The 17842-nt window shown below is 47.6% G+C and overlaps 2 protein-coding genes across 2 annotated transcripts in view; one reads left to right on the forward strand and one right to left on the reverse strand.

Annotated features, from left to right (window-relative positions):
- Positions 1-17842, reverse strand: part of LOC120999331 (gastrula zinc finger protein XlCGF26.1-like) — a 1147325-nt gene that overhangs the window by 136782 nt on the left and 992701 nt on the right. The gene's annotated exons all lie outside the window — the stretch shown is intronic.
- The window catches only part of LOC120999553 (gastrula zinc finger protein XlCGF66.1-like), a 31619-nt gene continuing 17135 nt past the window's right edge, over positions 3359-17842 (forward strand). Inside the window, exon 1 of the mRNA XM_040430528.1 lies at positions 3359-3408. The gene's annotated coding sequence lies outside the window, so the exon portion shown is untranslated. The remainder of the gene's footprint in view (positions 3409-17842) is intronic.

The following is a 17842-nucleotide window of genomic DNA, read 5'->3' on the forward strand; positions in this document are numbered from 1 at the left end:
CTGCCTGCCGGTAAGAGCAGCCATGGTGCAGCGATTCCACCCCGATCTTCCCCCAGACCTCATGAAGTACATGTACGGGGTTAAAACAGCACCCAGCAGCTATAGTGCTCGCGAGCGGCCGCCAGATTTAAATACCCACCCACCGAGGTATATTTACGTTGGGTGGTCAGGAAGGGGTTAAAGCATTGTACAGGGAGTCCCCTTGTAGCAGTAAATGCTGCTCCTCACAGATCAGCAGGGCGGTGTAATGTGCGCGTCTGTTAGGGTACTTTCACACTAGCGTTTTTCTTTTCCGGCACAGAGTTCCATCTAAAGGGCTCAATGCCGGAAAAGAACTGATCAGGCATATCCCCGTGCATTCTGAATGGAGAGTTAGGGTACTTTCACACTAGCGTTGTTTGAATCTGGCGGGCAATTCTGTCGACGGAACTGCCTGCGGATCCGGAAAAACGTGTGAAAACGGATTACATTTGAATCCTGATCAGGATTCTGATCACAATGAAAAAATGCATTGGAAAAAACGGATGCGGCATTAATGCAAGTCAATAGGATAAATGCCAGATCTGGCGTTCAGTCAAAGTGTTCCGGATTTTTGGCCGGAGGTAAAAATACAACATGCTACGGTTTTCTGAAAAGCCCGATCAGTAAAAAAAAAGACTGAACTGGATGCATCCTGAAGGGATTGCTCTCCGTTCAGAATGCACGAGGATAAAACTGATCAGTTATTTTCCAGATTTGAGCCCCTAGGACGGAACTCAGCGCCGGAAAAGAAAACCGTAGTGTGAAAGTACCCTAATCCGTTCAGGATGTCTTTAGTTCAGTCATTTTGACTGATCAGGCAGCATGCTACGGTTTTATCTAAGGCGAAAAAAAAAAACGGAAGACTTGCCTGAATGCCGGATCCGTCCTTCCGGTCTGCGCATGCCGCAAGTGTGAAAATAGCCTTAGGCCATTGTTGGTGTCGAGGGCAGTGAGCGTTGGATACTTCATCCAAAACTTGGAGTAATACTGTACAGCGATCCGTCTCCGTACAGTCTTAGAATGTATGGGCTCCGAGGAGCCGAAGTCAGTTATGCGCGAGACTCCATTGAATAACTCAGGTAGTTGATTTTTAAAGTGGAAAAACACAAATCAGAACTCTGCTTCAGTTCAGAGGTTCTAGACGGGACCGAAGCCAAGTTCGGTTTCAAGTTTTAAAGTGTTTTTCCACTTTAAAAATCAACTACCTGAGTTATTCAATGGAGTCTCGCGCATAACTGACTTCGGCTCCTCGGAGCCCATACATTCTAAGACTGTACGGAGACGGATCACTGTACAGTATTACTCCCAAGTTCTGAATGAAGCGTCTGAAGCTTCGCTCAACACTGACCATTATAGACGACTGCGCCGAGAATACAGAAGAACTGCAATAAATAAATAAATACAATTTATAAAAAAAAAAAAAAAAAATAGAGAAATGAACATAAATATATTGAATACATTTTTTTTGGTTCAACAATAAGTTTTTATTAAAAACAGTAAAACCGGCAGCTTTCACTTCGACTTGTAGAGTAGAAAATATATAAGAATAAATATCGGGTGCGGAGAAGATGGAAACCTGTCACATACAACGTGGCCTCCCAGATAGCAGCCCGCAAACAGAATCACACTGCGCCCCCCCCCCCCCACATACAAAATCACACTGCCCCCCCCCACATACAAAATCACACTGCGCCCCCCCCCACATACAAAATCACACTGCGCCCCCCCCACATACAAAATCACACTGCGCCCCCCCCCCACATACAAAATCACACTGCGCCCCCCCCTCCACATACAAAATCACACTGCGCCCCCCCCCACATACAAAATCACACTGCGCCCCCCCCCACATACAAAATCACACTGCGCCCCCCCCCCACATACACAATCACACTGCGCCCCCCCCTCCACATACACAATCACACTGCGCCCCCCCTCCACATACACAATCACACTGCGCCCCCCCTCCACATACACAATCACACTGCGCCCCCCCCTCCACATACACAATCACACTGCGCCCCCCCCTCCACATACAAAATCACACTGCGCCCCCCCCCCTCCACATACAAAATCACACTGGGCCCCCCCCCACATACACAATCACACTGCGCCCCCCCCTCCACATACACAATCACACTGCGCCCCCCCCCTCCACATACACAATCACACTGCGCCCCCCCTCCACATACACAATCACACTGCGCCCCCCCCCTCCACATACACAATCACACTGCGCCCCCCCCCTCCACATACACAATCACACTGCGCCCCCCCTCCACATACACAATCACACTGCGCCCCCCCCCTCCACATACACAATCACACTGCGCCCCCCCTCCACATACACAATCACACTGCCCCCCCCCCTCCACATACACAATCACACTGCGCCCCCCCCCTCCACAATCACACTGCCCCCCCCCCCTCCACATACACAATCACACTGCGCCCCCCCCCTCCACATACACAATCACACTGCGCCCCCCCCTCCACATACACAATCACACTGCGCCCCCCCCCCTCCACATACACAATCACACTGCGCCCCCCCCCTCCACATACACAATCACACTGCGCCCCCCCCTCCACATACACAATCACACTGCGCCCCCCCCTCCACATACACAATCACACTGCGCCCCCCCCCCACATACAAAATCACACTGCGCCCCCCCCCCCCACATACACAATCACACTGCGCCCCCCCCTCCACATACAAAATCACACTGCGCCCCCCCCTCCACATACACAATCACACTGCGCCCCCCCCCACATACAAAATCACACTGCGCCCCCCCCTCCACATACAAAATCACACTGCGCCCCCCCTCCACATACACAATCACACTGCGCCCCCCCTCCACATACACAATCACACTGCGCCCCCCCTCCACATACACAATCACACTGCCCCCCCCCTCCACATACACAATCACACTGCGCCCCCCCTCCACATACACAATCACACTGCGCCCCCCCTCCACATACACAATCACACTGCGCCCCCCCTCCACATACAAAATCACACTGCGCCCCCCCTGCACAATATTACAATGCCAGGGTAAGGGAATCGGAGGTTTTCTGACAGAACACCCCCACCTCTGCATACAGTTCTCCACCCCCCTCAGCACGTCCACAGCTCACACATGTACCTGCTGCACTGACAGAGACCCCCCCCCATCTATGAGCGATGAGCAGCCATCAGTCACCTGCTCTGCAAACAGCCCGAGCTCTCCGGCTTCCGACCCTTCTTTCCGCGCTGCAGATACAGTCACGTGACAAGAGAATGTCACGTGACCCAGTGACGTCAGGAGTTCCTTTTCCTGTATGGAGTTTAGTCTCTACCGTGCTAGGAGCGACTGTATTCTAGTCACTGCCTGAGAGGTAAGTGTCCTGTGTGCTGGGCTGCGGGGCGTCCTCTCCGTGTTCTGTGCGGTCTCCTGTGCGGGTCAGGATTAGGGACAGGTTTACAGTCAGGGAGGTTTTGTGGAGAACATTAGTTTCTAGAACAACTTGGGGGCGGGGCTCCATTCTCCCAGAAGCCCATACATTCTAGGTGGGTACATGTTGTGTCCAGCAGGGCAGGTAGGTGTGTAGTCACCGCCATTGTCTGTCAGGATTACTGGGGCATTAACCCCTTCACCGCCAGCTCCCTCGGCCAGGCACAGTCAGCCTCCGCCAGCACTCAGCCCACTAGGCACTAGGCTAGCCCAGGGACTGACTAAGTGACAGGAGCAGCACCTGGGTCTATCTGAGTGTAATCTATATGTACAGGTGTATACATAGTCATCCTCCTGTGTATTATAGTATATACTGTGCTGGTATAACCTGGGTCTATCTGAGTGTAATCTATATGTACAGGTGTATACATAGTCATCCTCCTGTGTATTATAGTATATACTGTGCTGGTATAACCTGGGTCTATCTGAGTGTAATCTATATGTACAGGTATATACATAGTCATCCTCCTGTGTATTATAGTATATACTATGCTGGTATAACCTGGGTCTATCTGAGTGTAATCTATATGTACAGGTATATACATAGTCATCCTCCTGTGTATTATAGTATAGACTATGCTGGTATAACCTGGGTATATCTGAGTGTAATCTATATGTACAGGTATATACATAGTCATCCTCCTGTGTATTATAGTATAGACTATGCTGGTATAACCTGGGTCTATCTGAGTGTAATCTATATGTACAGGTGTATACATAGTCATCTCCCTGTGTATTATAGTATATACTATGCTGGTATAACCTGGGTCTATCTGAGTGTAATCTATATGTACAGGTGTATACATAGTCATCTTCCTGTGTATTATAGTATATACTATGATGGTATAACCTGGGTCTATCTGAGTGTAATCTATATGTACAGGTATATACATAGTCATCCTCCTGTGTATTATAGTATATACTATGCTGGTATAACCTGAGTCTATCTGAGTGTAATCTATATGTACAGGTATATACATAGTCATCCTCCTGTGTATTATAGTATATACTATGCTGGTATAACCCGGGTCTATCTGAGTGTAACCTATATGTACAGGTATATACATAGTCATCCTCCTGTGTATTATAGTATATACTATGCTGATATAACCTGGGTCTATCTGAGTGTAATCTATATGTACAGGTATATACATAGTCATCCTCCTGTGTATTATAGTATAGACTATGCTGGTATAACCTGGGTCTATCTGAGTGTAATCTATATGTACAGGTGTATATATAGTCATCCTCCTGTGTATTATAGTATATACTATGCTGGTATAACCTGGGTCTATCTGAGTGTAATCTATATGTACAGGTATATACATAGTCATCCTCCTGTGTATTATAGTATAGACTATGCTGGTATAACCTGGGTCTATCTGAGTGTAATCTATATGTACAGGTATATACATAGTCATCCTCCTGTGTATTATAGTATAGACTATGCTGGTATAACCTGGGTCTATCTGAGTGTAATCTATATGTACAGGTATTTACATAGTCATCCTCCTGTGTATTATAGTATAGACTATGCTGGTATAACCTGGGTCTATCTGAGTGTAATCTATATGTACAGGTGTATACATAGTCATCTTCCTGTGTATTATAGTATATACTATGCTGGTATAACCTGGGTCTATCTGAGTGTAATCTATATGTACAGGTGTATACATAGTCATCTTCCTGTGTATTATAGTATATACTATGCTGGTATAACCTGGGTATCCCCGGTATATAATTCTATATGTACAGCTGGTTGTACATCTTCTGTATATACATGGAGGACATAATCAAAGCTTTTGCAGAAACCCAAACTATCCTGTATTTCGCTCGCGCTCCGGTTTTCCGTGTGTAATCCACAGCTGATTCTATACGGTTTTCCATGTGGAGAAGCCCAGCCTGAGTGTAATCCAGAACCAGCAGTGAATGAGATTAGACCGATCTCATCTATTTTAGGCCTCATGCACACGACCGTTGTGTGCATCTGTGGCCGTTGTTCCGTTTTCCGTGATTTTCTGCGGACCTATTGACTTTCAATGGGTCCGTTGAAAACTCGGAAAATGCACCGTTGTTCATCTGCGACCGTGATCCGTGTTTCCTGTCCGTCAAAAAAATATGACCTGTCCTATTTTTTTGACGGACAACGGTTCACGGCCCCATTAAAGTCAATGGGTCCGTGAAAAAACACGGATGCACGCAAGATTGGCATCCGCGTCCGTGATCCGTGGCCGTAGACTACTTTCACACAGATGGATCCGCAGATCCATCTGCATAAAAGCTTTTTCAGAGCTGAGTTTTTACTTCGTGAAAACTCATATCCGACAGTATATTCTAACACAGAGGCGTTCCCATAGTGATGGGGACGCTTCAAGTTAGAATATCCTACGAACTGTGTACATGACTGCCCCCTGCTGCCTGGCAGCACCCGATCTCTTACCGCACCTGAGGGGTTAATTGTGCGTATCATAGCCCCCTGTAAGAGATCAGGTGCTGCCAGGCAGGAGGGGGCAGACCCCCCTCCCCTGTATTTAGCTCATTGGTGGCCAGTGCGGCCTACCCTCTCCCCCCCCCCCCAATTAAAATCACCTTCCCCCATCATTGGTGGCCAGTGCGGACTCCCCTCTCCCCCTTCCCCTAATTAAAATCGCCCCCCCATCATTGGTGGCCAGTGCAGCCTCCCCTCCCCCCTCTAATTAAAATCCCCCCCTCCCATCATTGGTGGCCAGTGCGGCCTCCCCTCCCCCCCTCTAATTAAAATCACCCCCCCATCATTGGTGGCAGCGGAGAGTTCCGATCGGAGTCCCAGTTTAATCGCTGGGGCTCTGATCAGTAACCATGGCAACCAGGACGCTGCTGCAGTCCTGGTTGCCATGGTTACTTAGCAATTTTTTTGGTAAGTGACAGGTCTGTGCTCTAAGCAATGCGCCGCACAGACCTTTCACTTACCAGTAGGAGGAGCGCCCGGCCGGTCACAGACATCGCAGGTAAGTATAATGCTTCTAAAAATTGCTAAGTAACCATGGCAACCAGGACTGCAGTAGCTGTCACGGATGGTGCACAGGAAACAAGATAATACAATACAAACAATGACTTACTGGATCCACAACTAAGGAACAAAAGGGAGACCCCTGCAATCGACCTGCCGCTCTCCCTTATTGCTCAGCCTATGCGACCACCCCAAAGGTGGATGGCCGCATATCCACGAACCTCGGCTATCTTAGACCTGAAGGCCCTACAATAGTGAGGGGACACGGCCACCGGCTCCCTACACAGACACGGAGGGAGTCAGGGTCACCTGGATCCAGAAAACAGAAAATCATAAATACATAAACAGAACTTATCTTGCAGACGACAGTGGACAGAGGACAGGGAGCTGGGAACAAGGAACAGCATGCACACACACTCCAGGAAGTTGTATCAGCCGCACCCTACTGCCTTATGGGGAGGAATTTAAAGGGAGGTAATGAGTCTGACTGCCTGACAGCTGAGATAGCCTAAAGAGGTGAGGAAGAGAAACCAAAACAAAGAAACTCAAGGAGGAGGATCTGGACGGCTCCTGTCAGAGCTTCTCAGCTGTCTGGTTGTGACAGTACCCCTCCCTCTAGGAGTGGACTCCGGACACTCAGGGCCCACCTTCTCAGGATGGGACCTATGGAAAGCCCTGATGAGACGAGAGGCCTTAATGTCCGTCACTGGGAGCCACATCCTCTCCTCAGGACCATAACCCTCCCAATGAACGAGGTACTGGAGGGAACCGCGGACAAGACGAGAATCCACAATCCTAGAGACCTGAAATTCAAGATTTCCATCAACAATAATCGGAGGAGGAGGCAAAGGCGAGGGTACAATAGGTTGAACATAAGGTTTCAATAAGGACTTATGGAAAACATTATGGATCTTCCAAGTCTGAGGAAGATCAAGACGGTAGGCAACAGGATTGATGACAGACAGGATCTTGTAAGGCCCAATAAACCTAGGACCCAACTTCCAGGAGGGAACCTTCAATTTGATATTCTTGGTAGACAGCCACACCAAATCACCAACATTCAGGTCCGGACCAGGCACACGTCTCTTATCCGCCACACGCTTATATCTCTCACTCATGTTCTTTAGATTATCCTGAATCTTTTGCCAAATAGATGACAAAGACGAGGAGAATCTGTCCTCATCAGGCAAACCAGAAGAGCCTTCTCCAGAGAAAGTCCCAAACTGCGGATGAAACCCATATGCACCAAAAAATGGTGACTTATCAGAGGACTCCTGACGACGGTTATTTAAAGCAAACTCAGCAAGGGACAAAAAAGAACACCAATCCTCCTGATTCTCCGCCACAAAACAGCGCAGATATGTCTCCAGATTCTGATTGACACGCTCTGTCTGACCATTCGACTGCGGATGGAAAGCAGAAGAGAATGACAAGCGAACCCCTAAGCGAGAACAGAAGGCCTTCCAGAATCTGGAAACAAACTGCGTGCCCCTATCAGAGACTATGTCTGAAGGAATCCCATGCAATTTGACAATGTGGTCAACAAATGCCTGCGCCAGCGTCTTAGCATTGGGCAAACCAGGAAAAGGGATAAAATGCACCATTTTGCTAAAACGGTCCACCACCACCAGAATCACAGACTTCCCCGAGGAACGAGGCAAGTCCGTTATGAAGTCCATGGACAGATGTGTCCAAGGACGGGAAGGAATGGGCAAAGGAAGGAGAGGACCTGATGGCCGTGAATGAGGGACCTTGGCACGAGCGCAAGTCTCGCAAGCTGCCACAAAACCCTCAACCGACTTACGAAGCGCAGGCCACCAGAATCTCCGAGCAATGAGATCCAGTGTGGCTCTTGTCCCCGGGTGCCCAGCAAGGACCGTATCGTGGTGTTCTTTAAAAATCTTGTGTCTCAAAACGAGAGGCACAAACAACCTCCCAGGAGGACAAAGATCAGGAGCTTCTGACTGGGCTGCCTGCACCTCTGCCTCCAATTCAGGAAAAAGAGCAGAGACCACCACACCTTCAGCCAAAATGGGACCCGGGTCTTCAAAATTCCCACCTCCCGGGAAACAACGTGATAGGGCATCTGCCTTCACATTCTTAACCCCAGGGCGGAACGTAACAACAAAATTAAACCTTGAAAAGAACAAAGACCATCTGGCCTGTCTCGGGTTCAGACGCTTGGCTGACTCCAAGTAGGCCAGATTTTTATGGTCAGTAAACACGGTAATAGGGTGTCTGGCTCCCTCTAGCCAATGGCGCCATTCTTCAAAAGCCAACTTGATGGCCAACAATTCCCTATCTCCCACATCATAATTTCTCTCTGCGGAGGAGAGCTTCTTTGAGAAAAAGGCACACGGTTGCCATTTGGCAGGAGAGGAACCCTGAGACAAGACCGCACCCACCCCAACCTCAGAAGCATCAACCTCAACTATGAAGGGTAACGAAACATCAGGTTGTACTAGGATGGGAGCGGAAGCAAAACTCTCCTTGATATTAGAAAAGGCCTTACGCGCCTCTACCGACCAGGAAGAAAAATCTACCCCCTTTCTGGTCATATCAGTGAGTGGTTTAACAACAGAGGAATAATTCAAAATAAATTTCCTGTAATAATTAGCAAAGCCCAAAAAACGCATCAGCGCCTTCTGATTCTCAGGAAGCTCCCACTCAAGCACAGCGCGAACCTTCTCGGGGTCCATGCGAAAACCAGAAGCGGAGACAAGAAACCCCAGAAATTGGATCTCTGGAACCGCAAACACACATTTTTCCAGTTTCGCGTATAATTTATTCTCCCGCAGGATGAGTAAGACCTGACATAAGTGTTCCTTATGAGTCTTGAAATCAGGAGAAAAAATCAAAATGTCATCCAAATACACTAATACAAATTTTCCCATCAAATGATAAAAAATGCTGTTTACGAAATGCTGAAAAACGGCTGGGGCATTCATCAAACCAAAAGGCATAACTAAATTCTCAAAATGGCCCTCAGGGGTATTGAAAGCCGTCTTCCATTCGTCTCCTTCTCTGACCCTAACCAGGTTGTATGCCCCTCTTAGGTCTAATTTGGAAAAGACTTTAGCCCCAACAACCTGGTTAAACAAGTCCGGGATCAGAGGAAGTGGATAAGGATCACGAATAGTGATACTGTTCAGCTCCCTGAAATCCAGACAAGGTCTTAAAGAACCATCTTTTTTCTTAACAAAGAAAAAAACAGCGGCAACAGGTGACTTCGAGGGTCGTATGTGTCCTTTTCTCAGACTCTCAGAGATATAAGCCCGCATAGCGACCCTCTCAGGTTGGGAAAGATTGTATAAACGAGATTTAGGCAGCTTGGCGCCTGGGATGAGATTAATAGGGCAATCATACTCCCTGTGCGGAGGTAAACCCTGAACATCCAAAAATTCAGAGAGGAAAGGTGGTACAGTTTTAGTAGAAACCTCAGAAATAGATGTTATGAGGCAATTCTCTCTGCAAAAGTTACTCCAACCATTTATTTGCCTCGCTTTCCAATCAATGGTGGGGTTATGTTTAGTGAGCCAGGGTAGCCCCAACACTAGAGGAGTAGGCAAACCGCTAAGGACGAAACATGACACATCCTCAACATGAGCATCATTCACAATTAAACGGATATTGTGAACTATGCCCTTTAATGATCTCTGAGAAAGTGGAGCTGAATCAATAGCAAAAACAGGAATATCTCTTCCCAAAGTGCATACCTGGAAACCATGAGTTATTGCAAATTGATTATCAATGAGGTTGACAGCTGCTCCACTATCCACAAAAATCTCACAAAAAATGCTCTTGCTCTCTAGCGCCACCCTAGCAGGCAGGACAAAACGGGAACTACAAGCAAAAGGAAAACCTTCAATTTCCGCCTCAACCCTGCCAATAGTAACAGACGGAACATTCTTAAAAGATTTCTTCCTTTTTGTCTCTTTATTACTCCCAGAAAACTGCCTGAATCTCCTTGAGGGACAAACATTTGCCAGATGATTTATACCTCCAAAACAAAAGCAAACCCTCCCCTGCGGGCTGAATCTTCTATTGTCAGAGGCAATCAACCCCAGCTGCATGGGCTCCTGCTCAGAAGGGGGTGACAGCGACTGAGACCCCTGCGCACAGAATGAGACCGCTGCACTGTCCCGGGACTGAGTAGGACAGGAAGGAGAGATCTCTCGTCTCTCTCTAAGACGCCTGTCCATACGAACAGCCTGAGACATAGCAGAATTCAAGGAGGTAGGTCTTTCATGAAAAGCAAATGCATCTCTCAATCCCTCTGAAAGACCATAGCAAAATTGACTTCGGAGTGCAGCATCATTCCAACCCGTATCTGCTGCCCATCTCCGAAATTCTGAGCAGTAAATCTCTGCGGATTGTTTACCCTGGCATAACAGACGTAGTTTAGACTCAGCCAGAGCAATACGATCCGGATCATCATATATCTGACCCAGGGCTAAAAAGAATTCATCCACTGAACGGAGGGGCGGTGCCCCCTCCGGCAGCGAAAAGGCCCAGGACTGAGCTTTACCCCTGAGTAGCGATATAATGATACCCACTCTTCGTTCTTCATCACCAGAAGAATGGGGAAGAAGGCGAAAATGGAGTTTGCAAGCCTCTCTAAAACGTACAGAATTCTCACTACCCCCGGAAAACGTATCCGGGAGCGAAATCTTAGGCTCAGCACAAACTCCATGAACGCAAGCTGAACCGGTCACTTGAAACTGAGAAAAAGTCTTACGGAGGTCAGCTACCTCCAAAGCAAGACCCTGAAAGCGTTCAGCCAAAAGTGTAACCGGATCCATGCTTGAGACGGTTTTGGCGGCTGATAATGTCACGGATGGTGCACAGGAAACAAGATAATACAATACAAACAATGACTTACTGGATCCACAACTAAGGAACAAAAGGGAGACCCCTGCAATCGACCTGCCGCTCTCCCTTATTGCTCAGCCTATGCGACCACCCCAAAGGTGGATGGCCGCATATCCACGAACCTCGGCTATCTTAGACCTGAAGGCCCTACAATAGTGAGGGGACACGACCACCGGCTCCCTACACAGACACGGAGGGAGTCAGGGTCACCTGGATCCAGAAAACAGAAAATCATAAATACATAAACAGAACTTATCTTGCAGACGACAGTGGACAGAGGACTGGGAGCTGGGAGCTGGGAACAAGGAACAGCATGCACACACACTCCAGGAAGTTGTATCAGCCGCACCCTACTGCCTTATGGGGAGGAATTTAAAGGGAGGTAATGAGTCTGACTGCCTGACAGCTGAGATAGCCTAAAGAGGTGAGGAAGAGAAACCAAAACAAAGAAACTCAAGGAGGAGGATCTGGACGGCTCCTGTCAGAGCTTCTCAGCTGTCTGGTTGTGACAGTAGCGTCCTGGTTGCCATGGTTACCGATCGGAGCCCCAGCGATTAAACTGGGACTCCGATCGGAACTCTCCGCTGCCACCAATGATTGGGGAAGGTGATTTTAATTAGGGGGGGGGGGAGAGGGGAGGCCGCACTGGCCACCAATGATGGGGGGGGGTGATTTTAGTTAGGGAGGGGAGAAGAGGTGAGACCGCACTGGCCACCAATGATGGGGGGTGATTTTAGTTAGGGAGGGGAGAAGAGGTGAGGCCGCACTGGCCACCAATGATGGGGGAAGGTAATTTTAATTAGGGGGGGGGGGAGAGGGTAGGCCGCACTGGCCACCAATGAATATAATACTGGGGAGGGAGGGGGGCCGCACTGGCCACCAATGAGTTAAATACAGGGGAGGGAGGGGGGCCGCACTGGCCACCAATGAGTTAAATACAGGGGAGGGGTGTCTGCCCCCTCCTGCCTGGCAGCACCTGATCTCTTACAGGGGGCTATGATACGCACAATTAACCCCTCAGGTGCGGCACCTGAGGGGTTAATTGTGCTGATCACAGCCCCCTGTAAGAGATTGCAGTCATGTACACAGTTCGTAGGATATTCTAACTTGAAGCATCCCCATCACTATGGGAACGCCTCTGTGTTAGAATATACTGTCGGATCTGAGTTTTGTTGATCTAACTCAAATCCGATGGTATATTCTAACATATAGGCGTTCCCATGGTGATGGGGACGCTTCTAGTTAAAATATACCATCAGATTGGAGAAAACTCCGATCTGATGGTATATTAATAGGGAAATCCAAACAAATGAGGTAGGGGGCGGCACAACCACACTGGCAATTAGCACTGATGATCAATGCGGTGTACGCGGCTGGGGAGGGCACACACGATCGGAGGTGCTCAGCTGGACGTGGCAGGTAAGGTGCACATGGAACCAGTGTAGAGGAGAAAATAGACAGCGGCACTCACCCGTGTGTTTAAATAGCGGCAGCTTTTATTTCCAAAATAGCATGTGGCAGGGGGCGGACAATTCTGAAGCACGCATTAAATTGCGGCGGCCGTTTCGCGCTACATGCGCTTCCTCAGGCTGTGCGTCAATGCGTGCTTGCGCATCGCTCCTTTTAATTGCTAGGGCAGGCCGTTGTCATGGAAATGGACAAGCCAGGCTGCGTCTACATGAAAAGGATGACTCAAAAATATATAAAAACAATATACATGTAACAATCATAGGTTGTAAGTGGTGTGCACAATGCGTACGCATGTTTATAAGCTTAATACTGAAGGAAGGGACTGAGATCATTACTATCATTTAATCCGAGTTCCCCCAGGGCTTGTGTACGTAACATCCATCTAGCTTCTCTCTGCAGGAGGAGGCGAAGGAGTGGACACAGTCTCTAAACCAGAGAAGGAAATACAGCTTACATCACCACCGTGGGCTTCTCTCACATGGTCTATCAATCTTGGGCATCCTTTCCCTGTCTTGATGGAGTTAAAATGCTCCCTGACTCGTTCAAAAAGACACCTGATGGTCTTCCCAATGTAAAAACGCCCACAGGTGCACAGTAGTATATATACCACATATGTGCTCCGGCAGTTGATGAAGGTATTAACTTTGTGCTGGATCCCAGTGAATTCATTACACTTTTTCTGGGAATTATAAGGGCACAGTGAACAACTGCCGCACCTATAGTTGCCTTTTGGTAGGTTACTTTTGAGCCAATTCTTTCTCTTGTCAGGTTGAAACCTGCTCCTGACGAGTTTATCTTTAACAGTGTGGCTCCTTCTGAAAGAGATCAATGGTTTCTGTCCTGTGAGCTCATTCAGAGTTGCATCTCTCCTCAAAACATCCCAATTTTTAAATATAACTGAGCGGATCCGCTCAGCCATAGGGCTATACTTAAAGGAGAATGCAAATCCGATGCCCTTAGTGTCTGTCTTGTGTGGCTGTCATGGCCCATGAACAGGTAGGAACTAGTGTTAGGGACCACTCAAATGGAGGCAACCTTGACGCGGTGAGTGGCTTATTACTCTTTGGCCAAAATGTACACCAATGTCTCATCCAGCATGGAGGCAGGGCAGAATGCTGGATATAGAGTGCGATCACATTTGTATTCTCCGTCTGTCTTGCTCTGGTTCCCTCTATGGCTACCGCTCTTCAAAAGACTATCCTGTGAGAAATTTTCTTCTACTCTCTTCATGTCTTTATTAAGTGGTTCTTCAGGGTAGCCTCTCTTCAATAATCGCTGTTTCAGGTCATGAGCCTGTCTATGGTACCCACTGTCTTTGCTGTTAATACGCCTCAATCTAATAAATTGTCCGTAAGGTACGGCTTTTTTGACACTCTGTGGATGGAAGCTATCGTGGTGGAGCAAGGAGTTGGTCGCCGTGGGCTTACGAAAGCCCTCCGTGACCAACTCGTCGCCTTCCACCAGGACAGCCACATTGAGGAATTCCAACCTAGTACCTCCAAAATTGAGGGTGAAAGTCATTCCCATGTCATTTTTATTGAGAAAATTAACAAACTCGCTGACCTCCTTTTCTGTACCCTCCCAGACTATGAACACCTCATCCACAAAGCGCAGATACGTCTTTAACTTAGGGAGAAATGGATTTGTAGTGGAATAAATATACCTGTCCTCTAGTCTGGCAAGGTACATATTAGCTAATGTGCCGGAGACGGGGGTCCCCATGGCTGTACCCATCCTTTGCCTAAACCACTCGTTCCCAAACTGAAACACATTATTGGTTAAGATAAACTCAAGTGCCTCACCAATAAAGTCACAGTATAACCGGCTTTTACCCAAGTTCGCCACAATGTCAGGGACCGCCTCTACACCCGCATCATGAGGGATGCGGGTGTAGAGGCTTTCCACATTGAGGGACACCAATTGGTAACCCTTTTGCCAATGCAATTCCCTAAGGGCCAATAAAAAATCATTAGTGTCCCTGAGATATGCTGGGGCACTTGTGAGTGCTGGTCTCAAGAGCCAGTCTACATATTTAGACAGAGGCTCAGTCACTGAGCCAATCCCCGCGACGATGGGACATCCCGGGGGGTGGCTCAGTGACTTGTGGACCTTAGGAAGAAAGTACCAAGATGGTCTAGTTGGGGACGATGGGACAAGTTTGTCCAACGTATTCCTAGGGAGGAAACCAGCCTCCACATATCTGCTAACAAGGGACTTCAGCAACTGTTGGGTACTAGGCAAAGGGTCCCCCCGTATCCTCTCGTACACGCGAGTGTCCCCTAGTTGTCTAAGGGCTTCACTTAAATAGTATTCCCTGGACATGAGAACCACATTGCCCCCCTTGTCCGCCGGTTTCACAACTATGTCATCCTGGGAGCAGAGCCAATGTAGGGCTTTTTGCTCATCTGGATTAATATTCGGTTGAGCAGTGGAATAAATCACTGCTCGGATGTCTCTCATTACTTGATGTTGAAATATATCAATGCTACTACCGGCGGGCAAAAAGTGGATCTGACTCCACCTCTAAATGGATCCACAGAGGTGTCAGAAGAGGACTCCTCAGTAACATCCATTCCAGTGAGAAATTCAAGACAGGCTAGTTCTTCTTTATTGAATTTCGTGGATACTTGAAAAGCTGCGGGGTCAGGGCAAAGTAGTGACTCCCCCTGAGTGGTGGCTACCTTCTGTGGAATATCTCTAAACAGCTTATGTAAGTGTAGCTTACGAGTAGCTTTTAAATAAGTCCACTTCAAAGGTGACAGGGTCAAATTGCTCAGTTAGGTTGGGGTTTTCCCCCAGATTGCACTATCGCTATTTTGAGAAAATAGCGAAATTGCTCAGTTAGACCATAACCAAGTCCTTTGCTCAGAACCTTCATGCAACCAGGTGGCAGCAGACGGTCAGTTAGGTTGATCACCAAGTTGTCATCAGGTGATAGGGAAGTCTCTATTTCCTCCAGGACACCTGTTTCTTCTCCCTTTCCGACTTCCTGACCCCTTTTCTTCTTGTTGGTCTTCCTCTGTCCCTTTCTAGTCTTTTTCCTAAAGGGTCACACGACTCCCTTACAGCATCAGCTGGTGCTTGACTAGGATCATCTGAGATACTGGAGTCAGAATCCGTCGTCCAATAATCATTATTCTGACAGCGGTATGATTTTTTTCTTTTGTTGTTTTTTAAACTTTCTGCCAGTGTTCCAATTGAAAATACAGCCAGATTCATAGTCCTGTTTGTCTCTCACAAACTTGTGAGATGGATCTTACGTACACAAGCCCTGGGGGAACTCGGATTAAATGATAGTAATGATCTCAGTCCCTTCCTTTAGTATTAAGCTTATAAACATGCGTACGCATTGTGCACACCACTTACAACCTATGATTGTTACATGTATATTGTTTTTATATATTTTTGAGTCACCCTTTTCATGTAGACGCAGCCTGGCTTGTCAATTTCCATGACAACGGCCTGCCCTAGCAATTAAAAGGAGCGATGCGCAAGCACGCATTGACGCACAGCCTGAGGAAGCGCATGTAGCGCGAAACGCCCGCCGCTGTTCAATGCGTGCTTCAGAATTGTCCTCCCCCTGCCACATGCTATTTTGGAAATAAAAGCTGCCGCTATTTCAACACACGGGTAAGTGCCGCTGTCTATTTTCTCCTCTACACTGGTTCCATGTATATTAATAGGGACTCCTGACTTTACATTGAAAGTCAATGGGGGACGGATCCGTTTGGCTCCGCACGGCCAGGCGGACGCCAAAACGACTTTTTCTTCATGTCCGTGGATCCTCCAAAAATCAAGGAAGAACCACGGAAGAAAAAACGGAGCACGGACCTACGGACCCCGTTTTTGCGGACCTTAAAAAAAAAAACGGTAGTGTGCATGAGGCCTTAGGCTACATGCACACGAACGTTGTTTGTTTCCTTGTCCGTTCCGTTTTGTTTTTTTGCGGATAGGATGCAGACCCATTCATTTCAATGGGTCTGCAAAAAATGCAGACAGCACACCATGTGCTATCCGCATTCGTATGTCTGTTCCGTAGCCCCGCAAAAAAAATATAACATGTCCTATTCTTGTCCGTTTTAGGTTTCACACGGTCGTTGCGGGAAAATGTGCGGGTGCGTTGCGGGAACATCCGCGATTTTTCCGTGCGAGTGCAAAACATTGTAATGCGTTTTGCACTCACGTGAGAAAAATCTGTCATGTTTGGTACCCAAACCCGAACTTCTTCACAGAAGTTCGGGCTTGGGATCGATGTTCTGTAGATTGTATTATTTTCCCTTATAACATGATAATAAGGGAAAATAATAGCATTCTGAATACAGAATGCATAGTAAAATAGCGCTGGAGGGGTTAAAAAAAAATATAAAAAAATTTAACTCACCTTAGTCTACTTGATCGCGTAGCCCGGCATCTCCTCTCTCTCTCCTTTACTGAACAGGACCTCTGGTGAGCATTCATTATAGGTCAAGGACCTTTGATGACGTCACTCCGGTCATCACATGGTACGTCACATGATCTTTTACCATGGTGATTCACCATGGTAAAAGATCATGTGACGTACCATGTGATGACCATAATGACGTCATTAAAGGTCCTTGACCTATAATGATTGCTCACCATAGGTACTATTCAACAAAGGAGACAGAAGGAGATGCCGGCTACGCATACAAGTAGACTAAGGTGAGTTCAATTTTTATTATTTTTTTTTAACCCCTCCAGCGCTGTTTTACTATGCATTCTGTATTCAGAATGCTATTATTTTCCCTTATAACCATGTTATAAGGGAAAATAATAATGATCGGGTCTCCATCCCGATCGTCTCCAAGCAACCGTGCGTGAAAATCGCACCGCATCCGCACTTGCTTGCGGATGCTTGCGATTTTCACGCAACCCCATTCACTTCTATGAGGCCTGCGTTGCGTGAAAAACGCAGAATATAGAGCATGCTGCGATTTTCACGCAACGCACAAGTGATGCGTGAAAATCA

This window comes from Bufo bufo, chromosome 4, assembly GCF_905171765.1.
Source record: "Bufo bufo chromosome 4, aBufBuf1.1, whole genome shotgun sequence".
In the NCBI taxonomy this organism is placed as follows: domain Eukaryota; kingdom Metazoa; phylum Chordata; class Amphibia; order Anura; family Bufonidae; genus Bufo; species Bufo bufo.